Source organism: Pyrus communis, chromosome 1, assembly GCF_963583255.1.
Source record: "Pyrus communis chromosome 1, drPyrComm1.1, whole genome shotgun sequence".
Taxonomy (NCBI): domain Eukaryota; kingdom Viridiplantae; phylum Streptophyta; class Magnoliopsida; order Rosales; family Rosaceae; genus Pyrus; species Pyrus communis.
In genome coordinates, this window is record NC_084803.1 from 6,931,461 (window position 1) to 6,952,007 (window position 20,547).

A 20,547-nucleotide genomic window follows, 5' to 3' on the forward strand; every position below is an offset into this window, starting at 1 on the left:
GGAATAGAGAGATGGCAGAGTCACGGGGAACGGTGGAGGAGATACGAGGGAAAAGAGAGATAGCAGACAATGACTACACAGGGAAAAGAGAGATGGCAGATTTTATAGAAAGGATAAGATTCTGCATAATAGGATTGGTTGAAAATCTTATCGAAATCTTAAATAAATTATTATAAACAGATAGTAACACGTAGTATGTCAGAATTGATTGAAAATTTTATCAGAAATTTATCCATAAAATAGTACTTTCAGATAATATTACATGGCACTACGTAATTGGTTGAAAATCTTATCGAAATCTTGGCTAAATTATTGTAAACGGATAATGATACGTGGTGCGTCAGAATTGGTTAAAAATCTTATCGGAAATACATTCACAAAATAGTACTTTTTGGATAATGACACATGACGTGACAAAATTGGTTAAAAATTCTATCTGAAATTAAAACTTTCTTTTTATTATTTTATAAAAAAATATTAATATTTTTATACAAATTAACTAGACTTTGTGCCATCGCATTTTTAGGGGTATAGATGCATTTGACCAATTATTGTTCATCAATCACTATTCATTTGAGTGGATTAAATTGGTTGCGTGCCAGTGCATTTTTAGGGGTGGACTAGCAATGGTGCCCGCGCGATGCTGCGGGTTTTAAAACCATATTAAACATGCAGAGAGTTCTAAATACCTATGATATACAACACTATTTGCATTCATGTGGAAATCTATTTACAACGATATGTTCAACAACTAACATATATGTGCCTATATCGTAGTCATTGGTTTCTGGTGCGAAGTTCACGGATTTGCAGAACCAGAAGGAAAGAATTGCTGTACAAAGTTAAATCAATGGTATGTACTACTACAACTATTAAAATTAAAACAAAATTCAAGTTTTTGTACTGAAATTTAATTGGGTTTATGCGATAATCGCTCAAACAAATAAAATTGATAAAATGAATTGATGATATTACCTCAAATTGTCCAGAATTGCTAACGGAGGGGATGAGCTTTGCAATGTGAAGGGATACATCATTGTCATTGTTAATTAAGTATTTAGTAACTTTTGTAGAAACTTCAATTACATCTTCATGTTCCACGTTGAAGGACTCCTTTTTGTGTTTAATCAGAAGCGTACAAACACATTGTTCTGAAATTACAAAACAACAATAAAATGAAGATGTAATTGAAAGGGGTTAATTTGCAATACTAATTTTGATCAACGAAAAAAAAAAAATCTATCAAGAGACAGTAAAATAGTAAAACAACTTAATTTCTTTAAAAAAAATTGTGAAAAAATTTCATGAAATTTTGGTAAAGATGGAAAAGAAAGGGGTTAATAAAACTATGATATTTTTTTAACATTAACTCAGGTTGATCTTGATCACCAGCATTAATAAAACGAATGACTTCAACTTGCGCAAGCAAATGATTAAATTAGACGTAAGCCAAGTAACCATATCAAAAAAGCAATGATAATCAAACTAACCTCTTCTTTTCATATGAAGTAGAATCTGTTCTTTATTTTGCCTTTGTGAAGAATGCAACTTTCACCCTCTACACACAAAATGCATGCATTGAAAATGGTCAGCAACAATATCAAAACTATACATATACGGTATTGTATATGTATCCTCAAATATATTGTATATGTATCATATACTATATTGTATATGAATTTGGACATAAGGTATAAAGATTTACTAACATAATTAAGCTTAAATTTATCAAAAGAAGTAATTACAAATTGAAATCAAACAATATTATAGTTGTTAAAAAAATATGGCTAAATTTTACAAATAGCATTATAAATTGCTAATAAAAAATAACACTACTGAAAATACTCACTACTCAAATCTGCAATCCTATTAAAAACACATCACTAAAAATTAACTCCAAGGAAAGGGGGATTAGCAAATTATACCTTTTAAAGACTTGAAATTGTTTTATCTATATCTTGAGCTGGCCCCGCTAGATTTGAATCCTCAGTTGACTTAGAGGGAGGACAGACATGAAAATAAGTCATCTTGCAAGCAGAGACTAAATGCTTTTTTATCCTTTTGATCACCCAGGTTGTTATTCGACTCAAGAAATCCTGAAAGCAACCACGCAATTAAATTAAGACCACAATGCACTAAAAATATCCCAAACGATCCCAAATTTTGGAACTGCTTTAAACCAACCTACCTTGATATTATAGCTGCTTGAGAAATCTTCTTCAACCTGAGAGAAGCAGATGAAGAGTGCCACCCGTCCCTTTCCTTTCTACGACGGCGGACACTCGTACAGAAGGGGTAAATCCGTGATTTTACTATACAATACATAAAAAAAAGTTGAGAATTGTTAGCAAATGAAGGGTAATTACGTCAATCAACTAACACTCTTGAGTCTAAATAAAATGGCAGCATGAGATCACAAAAGGTTTTGAAGCAAGGCACCATTTATTAAACTTCGAATCATATAAAAGAGAAACTTAACTCTCCTGAAAGATGAAACTATAGTATTGTCATCATTGACTTAATTAACTAAATAATCAGAAATGCTAAGTAGCGTGTCAAAGAACCATTTGAACGTTGAGCACACTTATTAGTAGCCTAGAGATGGTAAAGCAGGTTTCCATATGAAGCAAAAGAGAAGTTCAAAACTACTTAACCCGTCGTGAATAAAAGCCTACACACACTGAGGGATAGCCAAAACTCTCAATACCATCTGCATCCATTTATCAAAACGTTTTTTGTTTGTCCTAATAAGCAAGCCTCAAAGGAAAAAACTAAAATTATTTACCTTGAGCACAAAGGGCTTCGAAAGCTGCACACAAAAGCCCGAAGAAATGTAGAGCAACATCTCCTGAAACAAAAAACAGAAGCAAATCATACACTCAGGCGACGAATCTAACGATATAAACAGAACACCCAAAATTAGATAAACAAAATTCATACGCAAATTCCATCTGAATATCGAAAGTTGTCAGCGAGATTCTATCACCTATGCAAATATCTCCATCATCATCACATTCAAATCAACTTTAGTTAATTGAATTAACTTTAATAATTGTAATAGGAAGTAATGATTATGTCCAACCTTCGGGACAACATTTGTAGGCTATATCTGCAAATTACAGGGCGATCCTGGAGTGAATGAATTATTAGACAGATGAGAAACCTCAAGAGATGGCGAATTACAGGGCGATCCTGGAGTGATGCCGTGGAGGTTATTGCTTGAAAGTGAGAAGAGTTTGGCGTTCGTCAAGATGATTGTCCTATCAGTGTTCGATTTTCGGGTTGCTTTTGTATAAAGTTAGGATTGTTGATGAATTGGCATCCGTCTTGTACTTTATGCCCCGTGGATCGTGATAGTTGAGTCCTTTTTGAAGATGATAGTTTCATGGACGAAAAGTAATGATACAATTTATATATGTGTGCGAATATGACTGTTTCATGGACGAAAATATTTGAAATCTTATTTCTTCACCCAATATCCTCGGGGACATTGGCGAAAGGAATATAGTCACAAAATATCTTCTCCTTGGCTTCTCTTCTTCCCATGGAGAGAAGAATGAAGTTTAAAAGCTGTGTATATTCATATGAACCTTAAGCAATGTCTGTCAAAATCCCCTTCACACTCAATACAATCTCAAAAACTGAAACAAAAAAGTTTCTTTTCCAAACAACCCAACACTCAGCTTTCCCTGTATAATATGGCTGACTGATATCGGTGACAATGAACTGATGGGGATCAACAATCTGCCTCCAAGAAAATGAACAATACGTATAAAAGTAGATGAAGCTGTGTACATTCACATGAAGCTTATGAATCTTGCAATGTTTGTCAAAATCCATTTCACACTCAATACAATCCCAAAAGCAGAAACAAAATAGAAAAATTCAAGTTTGTTTTCCAAACAACACAAGTTACACAACCAAGCTGCTGTTCAAGTCTATCATTCAAAACCAACAATTGACTAGCTAACTAATAGTCTAATATCATGGCTAACTAATATAAGTGAATCTATTGTATTGACTTCACTGCAGCTGTCACTCCTCTACTTTTCACATCCTTTTCAGCTTGTAAGTTTTTTGGTACTTCTCCTTTTTCCCATTCCAGGTGGGACACTCTGCAGATTTGGTGTTTTAAGTTGCAACTACACCACAAGAGAAAAACTCACAAACATGACTCAGTCAGTAAACATGTTGTTGTATAATACCATCTCACTCACCATTATATACCAAAGAGGCAAAATATGATCACATCTAGACAGAACACTAAAATTGCAGAAAACTAGCTGCATAAAAGAAGTACCTTACTTCAAGAGTTTCCCAAATCACTGTATTTTGTTTCTAGTCAATTGCAGATGCTCTCAAAGAGCACGCCCAAAAATTATGATCACATCTAGACAGAACACTAAAATTGCAGTAAACATGTTTTTGTTTCTACTGAGATTGCAGATGCTCTCAAAGAGCACGCCCAAAAATGACTTGCTCAATATCATATCCATATGTGATACCCAACTACAGAGAAAAACAAGGTCAAACTATTAGATTTATGTCTCACAAAAACTAAGCAACTAGAACCAGAATATAAGAAAATTTTCTTACCCTGTGTTTAGCATCCATGGTGATATGCCGGCTAAGTTTCAGGAAATCGAGCATATTGGACGCTTTATAGTTGGTGTGGTAATCTCTCACAAGATGTCTCAACCTTGACCCGTAATCTTGTAGCTCAAACAATGTCTTCCAGTCCAAAGTTAAAAAATCTCCACCATGAGATGCATACATGTTCTCCAGCTTAATAGTCACCAACCTCAAGATATAATCTTGGGTGCAATTGACGAAATTATGGGTTTGAAAAAATTTTGCGTAACTCTAAATTTGTAAGCCAATCCGTTTTTTGGGCCTCAGAAGTGAAAGATGGCCGAGTAGATCTTCAAGGCATCTATAATAGAAAAAACAAAACATAACAATTGAATTATTTGTTGTAATTGTAATTAAATGATAAATAAGAAAAGAAAAACATGAAAATTAAAATCGACTTACATAGAAAGTAGCGTCAACTTACGTATTGTTTCAAGTTCAACTATTGTGCCCTTGTGACTCAGTTTGTCAATTTCCTCTCGAATAACACTCCTAAAACTCACCACCGGGTCAATCCGTTTTAGAATGACACATCTAACTTTACTGGCCACCAAATATAGTGAGTGATGTAGCTGGATAAGGCTTTTGTTTGAGATCACCCACTATCTCCATTGTATTTCTACCAATAAAGAAAAGAAAGAATGAACAAAGGCTAAAAAACAACAACTAGTACGATTTATACAAATGAAAACACAAAATAAAAAAATATCACTCACCTCAATATCAACTTGAACTTCGATGTGAGTATTTCACTATCAATTTGTTTCAACTCTAGTGGACTATTCTTCACCAATTGAAATAGGGTGGAGTCCATCTATGTAGAGATGATCAAGACTTTGCCATCCACAAATCTGATCATATAACTTGGATATATATACGACTTCTTCCAATCAAATTTGTGAAATAAGTTCAAATTATCCAAGTTATATGATCAAATTTGTGGATGGCAAAGTCTTGATCATCTCTACAGAGATGGACTCCACCCTACTTCAGTTGGTGAAGAATAGTCCATTTAAGTTAAAACAAATTGATAGTGAAATGCTCACATCGAAGTTCAAGTTGATATTGAGATGAGTGATATTTTTCTTTTGTGTTTTCATTTGTATACATCGTACTAGTTGCTGTTTTTTACTTTTTTTTTTTCTTTCTTTCTTTTCTTTATTGATAGAAATACAGTGGAGATAGTGGATAATCTCAAACAAAAGCCTTATCCAGCTATATCCTTTGGTTGTCACTCACTGTATTTGATGGCCAGTAGAGTTAGATGTGCCATTCCAAAACGGACTGACCAGCTATTAATTTGGTAGTGAGTTTTAGGAGCGTTATCCGAATGTTAATTGACAAACTGGATCATAAGGAAATAATGGTTGAACTTGAAACACTACATAACTTGACGCTACTTCCTATGTAATTTGATTTTAATTTTAATGTTTTTATTTTCTTATTTAACATTTAGAATTACAACAAATAATTCAATTGTTATGATTTGTTTTTTCTATTGTAGGTGCCTTGAAGATTTATTCAGCCATCCTTCACTTCTGTAACCCAAAAAACGGCATGGCCTACGAATTTGGAGTTGCACAAAATTTTTTTGAAACCCATAATTTCGTCAATTGCATCCAAGGTTATATCTTGAGGTTGGTGACTATTGAGCTGGAGAACGTGTATGCATCTCATGGTGGAGATCCTTTAACATTGGACTAGAAGACATCGTTTGAGCTACAAGATTACGGGATCAAGGTTGAGACATCTTGTGAGAGATTAACACACCAACTACAAAAGGTCCAATATGCTCGATTTCCTGAAACTTAGCCAGCATATCGCCATGGATGCTAAGCACAGGGTAAGACAATTTTCTTATATTCTGGTTCTAGTTGCTTAGTTTTTTTAGACATAAATCTATAGTTTGACCTTGTTTTTCTTTGTAGTTAGGTATCACAAATGCAAAGATAGATATGATATCGAGCAAGTCATTTCCGAGGTTTTTGGGAGTGCTCTTTGAGAGCTTCTGCAATCTCAGGAGAAGGAATCACATAGTTAATTTTACTAGCACTTGGAGATATACAGCAAAATAGGGTGATTTGGGAAACTCTTGAAGTAACGTAATTTTTTTATGCAGCTAGTTTTTTGCAATTTTAGTGTTTTGTCTAGATGTGATCATAATTTGCCTCTTGGTATATAATGGTGGGTGAGATGGTATTATACAACATGTTTACTAACTAAGCCCTATTTGTGGGTATTTCTAATGTGGTGTAGTTGCAACTTAAAGCACCCATTTGTGGGTATTTCTAATGTGCTGTAGTTGCAACTTAAATCACCCAATCTGCAGAGTGTCCATCTGAAATGGGAAAAAGAAGAAATACCAAACAACTTACAAGCTGGAAAGGATGGGAAAAATAAAGGAGGAGTGAGAGCTGCAATGAAGTCAATACAGTACATTCACTTATATTAGTTAGCCATTATATTAGACTATTAGTTAGCTAGCCAGTTGTTGGTTATGAACGATAGACTTGAACAACAACTTGATTGTGTAACTTGTATTGTTTGGAAAAGAAACTTATATTAGTTAGCCAGTTGTTGAATTTTTCAACTTGATTGTGTAACCCTAAGACCAAAACACAGCCCAAGACTTTGATGGATAAAAGTAAACTTACAAGCCTTGCAGCTGGATGAAGTGATGCAGAAAATTGCTGACTTATGTTCACCTATACCAACGAATCAAAAAGAAAAATTATTAAAGAAAGTGTCTCGGTTCAAATCAAACAATGAAAGAAACGTACAAGTACATAACAAACTTACTGCGAACAGAACAAAGTTCGTCCATCAAGGCCACGGGTGCCTTAAGGATAGTGTTTGAGGGCCCTGAAAGTCGAGAAATTGTGAAATTTGGTAGAGTGTGAAAAGCATCAGAATGTTGCAGAGAAAGAAACAGCAAAAGAAAGTTACCGTTGGAGGACCCTTGAGACGATGATGAAGAAGATCTACGCCGGGATCTTAGAGAGATTGTGTGAGAGAGAGGGGAATGGATGCTTTAAAAGAGGTGGAGTGTTTGAGGATTCTTAGAGAGATTGAGTGAGCGTTAGAGATAAGGGAAAAGAGAGAGATGGCAGAGTCACGGGGACGATAAATGAGGGAAAGGAGAGAGATGATAGGGAATAGAGAGATGGCAGAGTCACGGGGAAGATAAATGAGGGAAATGAGAGAGATGGCAGAGTCAAAGGAGAGATGGCAGAGTCACGGGGAAGACAAATGGGGGAAAGGAGAGATGGTAGAGTCACGGGGAACGGTGGAGGAGATACGAGGGAAAAGAGAGATCGCAGACAATGACTGCAGAGGGAAAAAAGGAGAGATGGCAGAGTCACGGGGAAGACAAATGGGGGAAAGGAGAGATGGCAGAGTCACGGGGAACGGTGGAGGAGATACGAGGGAAAAGAGAGATGAATAGCCATGAATTCAGGAAAAGAATTCTTGAGTGTCTCATGAACGTCCGTTTCAGTCATACCAACCTAAAAGAAAATAATGAAAAAAAAAATATTCAAAAATAGAACTCATACCAATCTATAAGTAAATTATGAAAAAGCATTCAAAAATACAATTCGAGAAATGTAATATAGACTCAAAAATACCTTGTATCTAGCATGGCTGATACATATGCGGCTACAGCGAAGAAATGCCATGCCATCCGATTTATCTAACTTGTCAAAATTTGCTACAAACGTCTTCAAACTTTGCCCATTGGGTTGCTTCAGAAAGTTTTGTTTCCAATCCAACTTCGATTGTCCCAAGTATTTTTTGTATATTGTACTAAATTCCTTACCAACGTCATATCCAAGATTATTTTTACTAATCATGGACCATGCTTCGACACATGTCGTTTTGATCCGCTGACGTTTGGTACCATGGATGACTCAACAATCTAGTAAGTCGACGCCTACAAGAAAAATATTTTATTACTATTTTAGACTTTAACTAGAAAATGTGCCCACGCGTTGCTGCGGGACTTGAATGCATCACCTCGAACTGCATGAAAAAGATACATTTTACCTTAATGAAGAGAGGGATAAATGAGTGAACGCGGCAGTTGATACGTACTTATTACATCAATTACTACGACTAAATGACGCATCAATTCCATCATTATGCAATAAAAAAACATAGGGCTAACGAATATGATCAATCATTCTAACATTCTTCCTAGGTTATCCAATCTCAAAGACAAAAATGGCTAATTTTGTTGACCAATTAACCGGATTAGTTTACACTTCCTAAAGAGATTCTTCATGCTTCACATCTCTTAGCTGGAGCTGTAATAGAATTCTAGCATAGTATCCCAAATGCTATTGAATTGGATGACGAAAATGCCGAATTTCTAAATAGCTCATCATATACTTGTGATCTGTGAATGAAGGTTTTGTATTCATGAATAGCGATCATATGCTTGACAATTATCGAGCTAAGTAATTACCAATCACATATTTAAAATCTAGGCACAAAAGCTTTAGAAAGATAAATAAAAAATCCATATAACTAAATTGGCTTTGAATATGCTATCAGGGCACATGATTATATACCTAAAAATGGCAACAAACCAGCTTCTTCCTCCAACAACCCGACTTTCTGAAATTTCCAAAGAAAATAAATCCATTAGCAATTGGGAGAAATTTGAGATATATACTAATGTAGGAAGAACATTTGTGATGTGCAAACAGAAAATGATCATGCTCTCCAACCTAATGCAGGAAAAACATTTGAATTCTTCCATGATATCCATATTTTGCACATTTAAATATTTATATACCAATTGAGAATAACAATTTAAAGCCCCCACTCAAAAAATTCACCTAAAAACCACAATAATCACCACAGTATAAGAATCCAGATTACATTTTTCAAAAAAAAAAGAATCAGCCTTCAATTATTAGCCTAAATATTGATTTGCAAACACAACGTAGCAAAAGAGTTGTTCAATAGCTCATTTGGGATTACAGGAAGTCCATTCCAAGAACTGAAAGCATAAATGAAAATATTCAAAAACCAACTTTTTTGGGAAACCAATGGTTCTAGTCTTGTGATCTTTGATTCATTTAGTGAGAACCAAATTAATCTAAGGTGGCAAAATATATATCCTGTAGGTTAGGCACATGTTTTAGCAGTTGACAAAAAAACATAAAAACTGTTACGTTCTTATTCTAGCATCTAAGTTTTCAAGCACAAACGTGCAAAGCAAAAAACATGCAGGACACCTGTTTCCATAAAAAACAGAAGTCTGAGAAGTGTATTTTAGTTTAGAGAACATGGATGTATTTTCTAACAACGAAAACATGAACAAATATGATTGGGCATAAACATGAGTAAAAAAATCCAAACCTCAAGAATATGATTGTATTACAGCAAATATGATTGGGTCGTACTCAAGGATCAATTGGGGACTTGAGTTTTAGGTAACTGTGTAGAAGAAAAAGAACACCAATGGAACATTCCTAAAAACTACCCTCAAACACATCCAAATCAGATCAACTAATCAACCAAATTAGCCCAATCAGTAACCCTAAATTTAGTCAACCAAATTTGCCCAATCAATAATCCTTAAGGATAAGATTATTTTCAACCATACACAAATTCACATGCTAGTCATTTTATACATTTAACTAATTATAACAGTACAATCAATATCATTTCAACCCAACCAAAAAGAAACTGATTGTATGTCATAAGTTTGTAAACACAGAGAAAATGTATCATATTTCATGACTAATCAAAAGCTTACAAATGTCAGGTAAGAACATACGTAAGTTCAAATGCAAGAAAGCAAATGAAGACAATTCACTCCATTGTGTTCAGCAAGGGAATAAAAAGTGACGAAAATAGTATGATAGCGACTCGTACCTTTAACTTGATCTGATGGCAGGGTTATTGAATGTTGACTGAACAAAATTTTGCGAGTAATGAAGTTGTATAAAAACTTTCACCTGAAAAGTTAAACCCACCATTATATGAAGGTAAATAAGGAAAATCCAATCGAATAATCACAGCATCTGAGAACTGTATTTTAGTTTAGAGAACATGCATGTATTTTCTAACAGCGAAAACATGAGCAAATATGATTGGGCAGAAACATGAGAGTAAAAAATCCAAACCTCAAGAATATGATTGTATTACAGCAAATATGATTGGGTCATACTCAAGGATCAAATGGGGACTTGAGATTTTGGTAACTGTGTAGAAGAAAAAGAACACCAATGGAACATTCCTAGAAACTAACCCTCAAACCCATCCAAATCAGATCAACTAATCAACCAAATTAGCCCAATCAATAACCCTAAATTTACTCAACCAAATTTACCCAATCAATAATCCGTAAGGATAAGATTATTTTTAACCATACACAAATTCACATGCTAGTCATTTTATACATTTAACTAAATCTGCAAGTTGTATTTCTGTAAATGGGAATGAAAATGTAACTTTTGGTCTTATACTTTCAGAACCAATACACATCTCAAATGTGGGAGTCTCAAAAGTAGTTTCATTTATTTCATTCCAAAGAAATTTTTTGTTCAGACAGATATTCGAACAAAATACTCTCTGATTGACACTCAATTAAAACACCTTAGAAGAACTCACGTTTCTCTACCTGAAAAGGAGTTCAGGGATATGAAAAAACTACTTAATACCAAAAACATAAACCACCACTCAATACAATCAATAACTAAACTAACAATATATTCAACAATTTATCAAAAACACCATCAAATTAAACACCTTTAAACAAAAAAAAACCAAAGGAACAAACCATGTAATTGTTGCATTTGCCAAAACCCAGGGATTCGGCGCCAGAACTGCATCTTCTCAGTTGTTGCTTATCTTCTTGCAAATTAGTCATTGACTTCTCACGCCTAGAGACCAAGCCATCATGCTACAAACGCGAGTATCTCTGATCAGCATCGAAGGGGGTTGGCTTGGAAACTGAGAGCTGAGTATCATTCAAGGGATTATTCTGTAGCATTGTGCCTACTCCGGATGATGCCAAAGTGGCCCCTTGAATAGGTAATGAAAGTAGTCGCCCATCGAGTCTTTGGAAAGATGCACTGTCCTGCATGAACATGAGGAAATGCGAACAAATAAGAATTATAAAAACTAAAGTGAATCAAACCGATGGATCTTATTGGGATTACCTTCATAAAAGCTAAGCATTAGAGATACAAAGAGCACATACTTGAAGTTATGAACAGTATCCAGAATTGATTTCTTCACATTCTCAAGACCGCCAACATCTTTCCATTTCACATTAGGGACCTAATGGAAAACCACAAATAGGTATCCCAATAAACAAACACAGAGCAAGAAGCCACAATTGCACTTAATTGCAATCATTTACCATTCTAAAACCATTATTAAACCATTACTCTATATCCAGTCCTTGTAGCCTGCAAATGAGTTGTGGATATAATTTTAGTTAAAGTTGGAAAGATTACGTAGTATGCTAGGTAGGTAGGGAGGAAAGTAAGAGGACTTACTTTTCCACCACATTGTCACCTCCAGCTCTGTTCCAAACAACGTCCCAGAACCTGTATTATAAGTTTGACATATATCAAAGTTCAAACGAACCACAGATTATGCATGTAATTAGTAAAGAAAAGAAAACAGTGCTGATATTTGTTATATCGAAGATATAAAACTGCATTGTTACCCTCTATTCGATAAAGGCACTCAAAATCGAAAGATAATGGTGAATTGGTGATGCAGATGCTAAGATTAGCAATTGGATTAGCTTTTGTTCTACAATTGGGGATGCAGATGCTAAGATGGCTTTGGAAAACAAAGTAATTGGAGTCGTACCTTTCCAAATCAAGAGAAGCAAACTGGTAAAATTTATCATAAATTAGAGGCATACCTTTCTGAAGTGTGGAATCAGAGCCGGCAGAAAGCTGGTAGTACCCTGAAATTAACAATAAATTTAACAAATTGGATGATGAAAATCAAAACAAAACCACGCCTCTTCTTTACTAGGTCTTCTTAATCCTCTCCTTAATTTCACTGCAAAATTCACACACAGGTAAAATGACCAACCAGGGTCCTTGTGGAACAAAACCCAAAACTGAAGTTCTCATCCTAATCAATTGATTCAATTTTTAACAAATACACATAAATATTAAAGAGCAACTTGCCATGTTGAACAAAACAAATGATTGATCAACTTAAGGAGTGTGTTTGGGAATGCTTTGGTAAGGCTAAAAGCGTTTCTAGATACCAAAATTTGAGCAGAAATAACTAAAAGTGTTATTGAATAGAATTAAATTGTAGTATCAATAGACTTCAATATAAACCATTTACCCTGAAAAGACACCACAACCATGAATAGAATTAAAGTGTAAGCGAACTAATATTTTGTACAATAAATATGTAAGGGATATATACATTGCAGATATACATGATGCATAAAGCCTCCCACGTTTCCGAAACGAAAACGCTGCAAATCCAATATATATAGCCAATTAATTGTTCAACTGTTAATGGATTGCTGGATATTCTTAGCTGCCTTTGTAGTTCTTGTTTGTCATATTCGAACACAACTCAGGAAAAATAAATATAAACACAAAGAGAGTAGAAGATATAAGACAATTACCTATTCAGTGAGTTCTTGGACCTATTTAGAGTTACTGGAATGAAATGAAGCCAACTCTGCAACAGAGAAACAAACGAAAAAGTCAAAATCCAGAAATCCAAGTTTAACTCAATCAAATATAATAACCAATGAAAGTTGCAAACTACAAATTCTCGCAATGGCATGGTCCTCGTTTCTCCATTAATCAGTAGCTAATGACCTAATGAAAAAGAACCCAAAACAGACTGCTTAAATTATGGAAAGTGCTTATAACGCTCATGAATAACTTTCAGAGCCTGCATAGAAATGGTATAGCGCAAATAACAACAGACAATAAAACTATGCACAGTATAACCTAAATCCGACATGTTGCATTCCACACACACACAGATATGTCTACACATATATAGATGACCCAAAGAGATTAACACCATGCAGAGGTGTGCACGCGCACACACATAAAATATACATGCATACTTAATTTTTCAGACAATAATACTTCACAACATAAGTTGCAAGCTGGGACTAATTGGTTGACTCAAACGAAATTGCTGGGTTAGAAAAAGCACAAAATAAATACAAAGACAAAACACACAAACTTGTGTTTTAATGCTCCAATACTCAATGAGAAGGCACCAGGCAAGAAGAAGCTTAAGGCTGGAAAGAAGCTTTCAAAGACAACAATCTATAAAGCAGACCACAAAAATTAGACAAAACCCAAAAACTAAACAGTAAAAAAACCCCTAAAATGAAAAGAACAAACAAAAAAAAAAAAAAACTAAATTTGCAGAAATGTCATATAGCTTGTACCCCATCATATCCAAGTTGTACATCCTCGAGCCTTTGCGTTCATATGTGCTTCCTCAATTTTAGTGTAAACCCCCAAAATAAACTGCAAATCACAAAATTACCTACTCCAAATCGGCCGGAGAACTCACCAGGAAACCAAGGCTTTTCTGAGCTTAAAATTTCCTTCGAATTGGGACCATATTCACGATTTTTCAGCAAAAAGTCGTTGTGCTTCGTAGTTTCTGAGAGAGAGAATCGAAGAGATTTCTAACGGCTTGGTGGTTTTTGAGCTCGTTGGTGATTTCTGAGAGAAAAGGCGAGGAGAGAAAATGGAGATGGAAGCAGGGTCGAGGCTATGTCGTAGAAGCAGAATCGCTGGCTTCCATAATCATCAAGCATGACCTCACACGCACAACCCCCTACCTATCTAAACACCATTTTAGAACTCTCGATCCTCTTCGAATAGATCGAACGATTCTAGAGACAGAGAAAGGAGGAGTAAGACGACGGAGGCGAGAGAAGGGAGACGGCGGCGAGAGGATAGGATGGAAGCGAGACCGTCGTTCTCGCGGTCTCCCTCTCTCCCTCTCTCCATCTCCATCTCAGAGGCGGCATGGCCTCCCGTCTGCCCTACAATCCCCTCACCATCTATCCCAATCAGTCCCGACAATTAAGATGACAAAAGTACCCTCCAAACTTTTAATCAGGGCCGTCCGATCTTAACCCTAGATGGGCATTCCCATCATTTGAACACCCAAAGGGCCGGCCTCATCAACAATTGAGGTAAGCCCAGCAAACACAGCCCAAAACGAACTAACCCAGCCGCCTTCACCATTGTGGCAATCTTGTAAATAAACTGAAATGTCGAAAAAATACTGTTCATATGAATAGTGCGATTTTCCCTCCTACGTAATACCAACACACCTATCACAAAAGGAATAAACGTAATTGCAAATAGAAAAACTTACTCCATATCCACTTCTTCAGGCATATCAGCAGTAGGCTTCATGCTTGAAACCAAGTGGGAAAGCTCAAAATCATTGGGGCAATGGAAAGGATATAATTCGTTGATAAGATTCTCAAAACTGCTTATACCACCCTCTACTCCGTCACACCACCCAACAGGAATTCCCAGTTGGACATTACGCTCGACGACAAAAATCGAATGGGATGTAAATGCGGCACAAATGCCATAATCTCGTCTGCAGTCTCGCATTATTTGCATTATATTCCTATAAATCATCGCAAAAACGCAAGTGTTTATATATTTATATATATAAACAACAAAAGCAGAATTTCAAGATAAAAACATTTGATGGTGCACTCACCTAATCATGAGACGAGTGTCATGCGTGTGGGCTAAACTTGGATTTGCCTTGACCCAATTAGATAGGGTGTAATCAACATCTTTAGAGATGATGAGCACCTTACCACCTTGGTCAATCCTGAAGTATGGATGGATGAAAGCGTTATCTCTATCTTCTTTTGCCATTTTATACCAAACGATAGCAACCTCTTCACTTTCGAATACATGACAGGCAGCGGGAAACTTATTTAGCTGTCCGTGAAACAAAGGAGGAGTAGAATTTTCTGTGGTCGGCCTTTTTACACCTTCAAACTTGAACTACAAATATGCATATAGAAAAAATATTGTAGAAACTCATCCATAAAAATCACCACAGTCACCAACATGCTGATTTATTTAGTATGGCCATGAGATATATGTATATAGTGTGATAAGATGGACGCTAGCAGTATGCAAATGTAAAGTGAACATAAAACTCATTTCTTGATTTCATATAGTTGTGTAATGAGTATAATCACTAGCTAGCTGACGGTGAGATATAAGTAATGTGAATATATATTTAAATAGAATCACTTAAAAGAAAATTTGTTTTTAAAAATAATCATTTATTGCATAAACTGGTATTACATGACCCTTTCTCTGCCTTTATAACCGCATAGCAATCTTCATCTAGCTAATGTCATGCTTGCACACTAAAGAAAGAAACTGAACAAGTACACATTCCCATATTAAAACATACAGTCGACTAACCATTGTACAATCAGTTACTCTACAATATTGAAATCTAAACAACTCAAGGGGTATAAAATGTGAAATATTGCAAAACAACAACAACGTTATGGTTACCTCAATTGTGTGTGGTGTATGGCTATTAGGTGTCCCATCGGAAATGTGAAATATTTGCATTCATGTGGAAATCTATTTACAACGATATGTTCAACAACTAACATATATGTGCCTATATCGTAGTCATTGGTTTCTGGTGCGAAGTTCACGGATTTGCAGAACCAGAAGGAAAGAATTGCTGTACAAAGTTAAATCAATGGTATATACTACTACAACTATTAAAATTAAAACAAAATTCAAGTTTTTGTACTGAAATTTAATTGGGTTTATGCGATAATCGCTCAAACAAATAAAATTGATAAAATGAATTGATGATATTACCTCAAATTGTCCAGAATTGCTAACGGAGGGGATGAACTTTGCAATGTGAAGGGATACATCATTGTCATTGTTAATTAAGTATTTAGTAACTTCTGTAGAAACTTCAATTACATCTTCATGTTCCACGTTGAAGGACTCCTTTTTGTGTTTAATCAGAAGCGTACAAACACATTGTTCTGAAATTACAAAACAACAATAAAATGAAGATGTAATTGAAAGGGGTTAATTTGCAATACTAATTTTGATCAACGAAAAAAAAAAATCTATCAAGAGACAGTAAAATAGTAAAACAACTTAATTTCTTTAAAAAAAATTGTGAAAAAATTTCATGAAATTTTGTTAAAGATGGAAAAGAAAGGGGTTAATAAAACTATGATATTGTTTTAACATTAACTCAGGTTGATCTTGATCACCAGCATTAATAAAACGAATGACTTCAACTTGCGCAAGCAAATGATTAAATTAGACGTAAGCCAAGTAACCATATCAAAAAAGCAATGATAATCAAACTAACCTCTTCTTTTCATATGAAGTAGAATCTGTTCTTTATTTTGCCTTTGTGAAGAATGCAACTTTCACCCTCTACACACAAAATGCATGCATTGAAAATGGTCAGCAACAATATCAAAACTATACATATACGGTATTGTATATGTATCCTGGAATATATTGTATATGTATCATATACTATATTGTATATGAATTTGGACATAAGGTATAAAGATTTACTAACATAATTAAGCTTAAATTTATCAAAAAAGTAATTACAAATTGAAATCAAACGATATTATAGTTGTTAAAAAAATCTGGCTAAATTTTACAAATAGCATTATAAATTGCTAATAAAAAATAACACTACTGAAAATACTCACTACTCAAATCTGCAATCCTATTAAAAACACATCACTAAAAATTAACTCCAAGGAAAGGGGGATTAGCAAATTATACCTTTTAAAGACTTGAAATTGTTTTATCTATATCTTGAGCTGGCCCCGCTAGATTTGAATCCTCAGTTGACTTAGAGGGAGGACAGACATGAAAATAAGTCATCTTGCAAGCAGAGACTAAATGCTTTTTTATCCTTTTGATCACCCAGGTTGTTATTCGACTCAAGAAATCCTGAAAGCAACCACGCAATTAAATTAAGACCACAATGCACTAAAAATATCCCAAACGATCCCAAATTTTGGAACTGCTTTAAACCAACCTACCTTGATATTATAGCTGCTTGAGAAATCTTCTTCAACCTGAGAGAAGCAGAAAAAGAGTGCCACCCGTCCCCTTCCTTTCTACGACGGCGGACACTCGTACAGAAGGGGTAAATCCGTGATTTTACTATACAATACATAAAAAAAAGTTGAGAATTGTTAGCAAATGAAGGGTAATTACGTCAATCAACTAACACTCTTGAGTCTAAATAAAATGGCAGCATGAGATCACAAAAAGGTTTTGAAGCAAGGCACCATTTATTAAACTTCGAATCATATAAAAGAGAAACTTAACTCTCCTGAAAGATGAAACTATAGTATTGTCATCATTGACTTAATTAACTAAATAATCAGAAATGCTAAGTAGCGTGTCAAAGAACCATTTGAACGTTGAGCACACTTATTAGTAGCCTAGAGATGGTAAAGCAGGTTTCCATATGAAGCAAAAGAGAAGTTCAAAACTACTTAACCCGTCGTGAATAAAAGCCTACACACACTGAGGGAATAGCCAAAACTCTCAATACCATCTGCATCCATTTATCAAAACGTTTTTTGTTTGTCCTAATAAGCAAGCCTCAAAGGAAAAAACTAAAATTATTTACCTTGAGCACAAAGGGCTTCGAAAGCTGCACACAAAAGCCCGAAGAAATGTAGAGCAACATCTCCTGAAACAAAAAACAGAAGCAAATCATACACTCAGGCGACGAATCTAACGATATAAACAGAACACCCAAAATTAGATAAACAAAATTCATACGCAAATTCCATCTGAATATCGAAAGTTGTCAGCGAGATTCTATCACCTATGCAAATATCTCCATCATCATCACATTCAAATCAACTTTAGTTAATTGAATTAACTTTAATAATTGTAATAGGAAGTAATGATTATGTCCAACCTTCGGGACAACATTTGTAGGCTATATCTGCAAAAAAGTACTAAAAAAGTAGAAAAACTCACCAACGAACGCCAGACGTTAAAAAAAGGGACCCTGATAAAATCGAAAAACCAACAAAATTCGTATCAACAGAAGATAAGATAAGGTGTAATAATGAGGCTACGTACCTTATTATATACCTTGAGCACAAAGTGGTTCCAACGTTGCATACGAAAGCCCCAAAATTCCAACATGACCATCTTCTGAAACTGAAAATCAAATCAGATCAGATACCACACTCAACATCCATGCGCATACACAAAACCCCCAAAAGTATAAACGCAAAATTTAAACACAAAACCCCCAAAATTATAAAATCAAAATATAATGTACTACCCCTTCTCTCCCGTTTTTCTCTCACCCTCTGCAAATCACCTACCTCCGTCTCTCCCTATACACTCCCTACCTCCCTCATTAAATCAAAACTCTCAAACCCAATTCAATGCCTCATTAGAACCCATACAGAATCTAATTAATTTTTTACCCAAACAAAGAATTCAATTTTTAATGTTTTAAAATTGAAGAAAACAAAACCCACAGCTTTGGGGGAAAAAAAAAAACCTCCCAAATGCAGGATTCAAAGAACTTACCAGAAAACATTAGCCTTTTTGGCTAAAAATCATCTTCAATCCAAATCAAAAGGCTGAATAAGCTTAAACTGCTTCCGGTTTTTTTCAGCGAGCCAAGATTTGTCAGGGACAGAAAAACCTAAAAATATCCCAAACGATCCCAAATTTAGGAACTGCTTTAAACCAACCTACCATGAAATTATAGCCGCTTGAGAAATCTTCTTCAAATCAGAACAGAAGAAGCAGAACAGACTGCCTTTCTTGAAAAATCCAAAATTTGAGTGTAATGAGAGAGTAAATGAGGTGTGGGAGAGACTGAGAGAGCAATTAGTGGGGTGTAATGATGAGTCTGATGGATTGGTTGGGTGACGGAAACCAAAGGAGAATTCTAGAGATCCACCCGAGAGAAGCAGAAAGAGTGCCGCATGTCCCCTTTCTTTCCACGATGGCGGACACGCGTAGATAAGGGTTTAAAAAATTAAGAAAAGACCAAAAGAAAGACTCCAGAGGAATGGGTGAATATAAAGGGCAATTTCGGAATTTTACTGTACAAAAAAGACAAAAAGTAGTGGCTGAAGACTAACTTGAGGGGCGTTTTGGTCCGCACACTGCCCTAGAACAGTAACCAGATGTTTGGGTTTTAGTATATATAAATTTGCTCTAAGTTACCAATTTATCTTTGGTCTTCAATCGTTGTATAGAATTTTCGTTGTAACTCCAAATTTCGTTATGCATGGGCTTTTCATTCGTAACATTAAGTACTTCGAGAATATGTGTGTTTCTAGGTCAAGCTTAAACAACAATTAATTAGGCACGAGGCCCAATAAGAAAATATTAACAAAGACATGTCTACTTGCCACTTACTTAACGCCTCGAATAAGCCATAAATATCATTGTTTGCAGCTTGCAATAATAATGACAACTCATGATATGTCTCAAGAAACAAGTAATGAATTCCAGAGAGTACAAAATTATTATTTTGCTTCTTATTGGGAAATGTGCGTAAATTACAAGTGCAGGCTTATAAAATACAGACCCACATGAGCATAACAACGCCAGCCCAATCCCCCTGACCAGGGCCAACATCTGGTACCCATATGTTGCAGAACCATTCATATCCCAATATGTTGTTTCTTAAAACCAAAAATGCTTATCACTAACGACAGGAAAAAATAATAATAATAAACGAAAGAATAGGAGAACATAGAAATTGGAAAAAGTAAAGAAAGGAAGCTCTCCATAGTAGATATGATTTCTTATTTTCAAGTATTTGATTGCAGTCAATTGCATGTACGAGTGACGGCTAACCGTTGATTAATACAGAGCTTTAACG

General features: G+C 35.1%; 2 long non-coding RNA genes across 13 annotated transcripts; both read right to left on the bottom strand.

Annotated features, from left to right (window-relative positions):
• Positions 1-940: 940 nt before the first annotated feature.
• On the bottom strand, positions 941-14,893 carry LOC137725925 (uncharacterized). 9 transcript variants are annotated; one of them, XR_011067560.1, is made up of 16 exons: positions 14,176-14,893; positions 13,259-13,314; positions 12,527-12,669; positions 12,150-12,200; positions 11,849-12,059; positions 11,426-11,725; positions 10,519-10,601; positions 9,204-9,249; positions 8,259-8,563; positions 7,579-8,138; positions 7,432-7,494; positions 2,786-7,337; positions 2,189-2,312; positions 1,926-2,096; positions 1,491-1,558; positions 941-1,151 (listed from the first exon to the last, which is right to left on the bottom strand). It is a non-coding gene; the product is annotated as an uncharacterized lncRNA (long non-coding RNA). The 9 variants fall into 9 exon arrangements; XR_011067559.1 differs by having other exon boundaries at positions 2,786-4,142; positions 4,301-7,337; positions 12,150-12,669; XR_011067564.1 differs by adding an exon at positions 13,405-13,457 and having other exon boundaries at positions 12,150-12,571.
• Positions 14,894-16,327: 1,434 nt separating this feature from the next.
• LOC137725960 (uncharacterized) lies at positions 16,328-19,827 on the bottom strand. Of its 4 annotated transcripts, none has more exons than XR_011067571.1 (7): positions 19,236-19,827; positions 18,465-18,854; positions 18,310-18,372; positions 17,711-17,834; positions 17,448-17,618; positions 17,014-17,081; positions 16,328-16,675 (listed from the first exon to the last, which is right to left on the bottom strand). It is a non-coding gene; the product is annotated as an uncharacterized lncRNA (long non-coding RNA). The 4 variants fall into 4 exon arrangements; XR_011067570.1 differs by having other exon boundaries at positions 16,329-16,675; positions 18,310-18,854; positions 19,236-19,303; positions 19,407-19,827; XR_011067569.1 differs by having other exon boundaries at positions 16,331-16,675; positions 18,310-18,699; positions 18,786-18,854.
• Between the last annotated feature and the right edge of the window lie 720 nt (positions 19,828-20,547).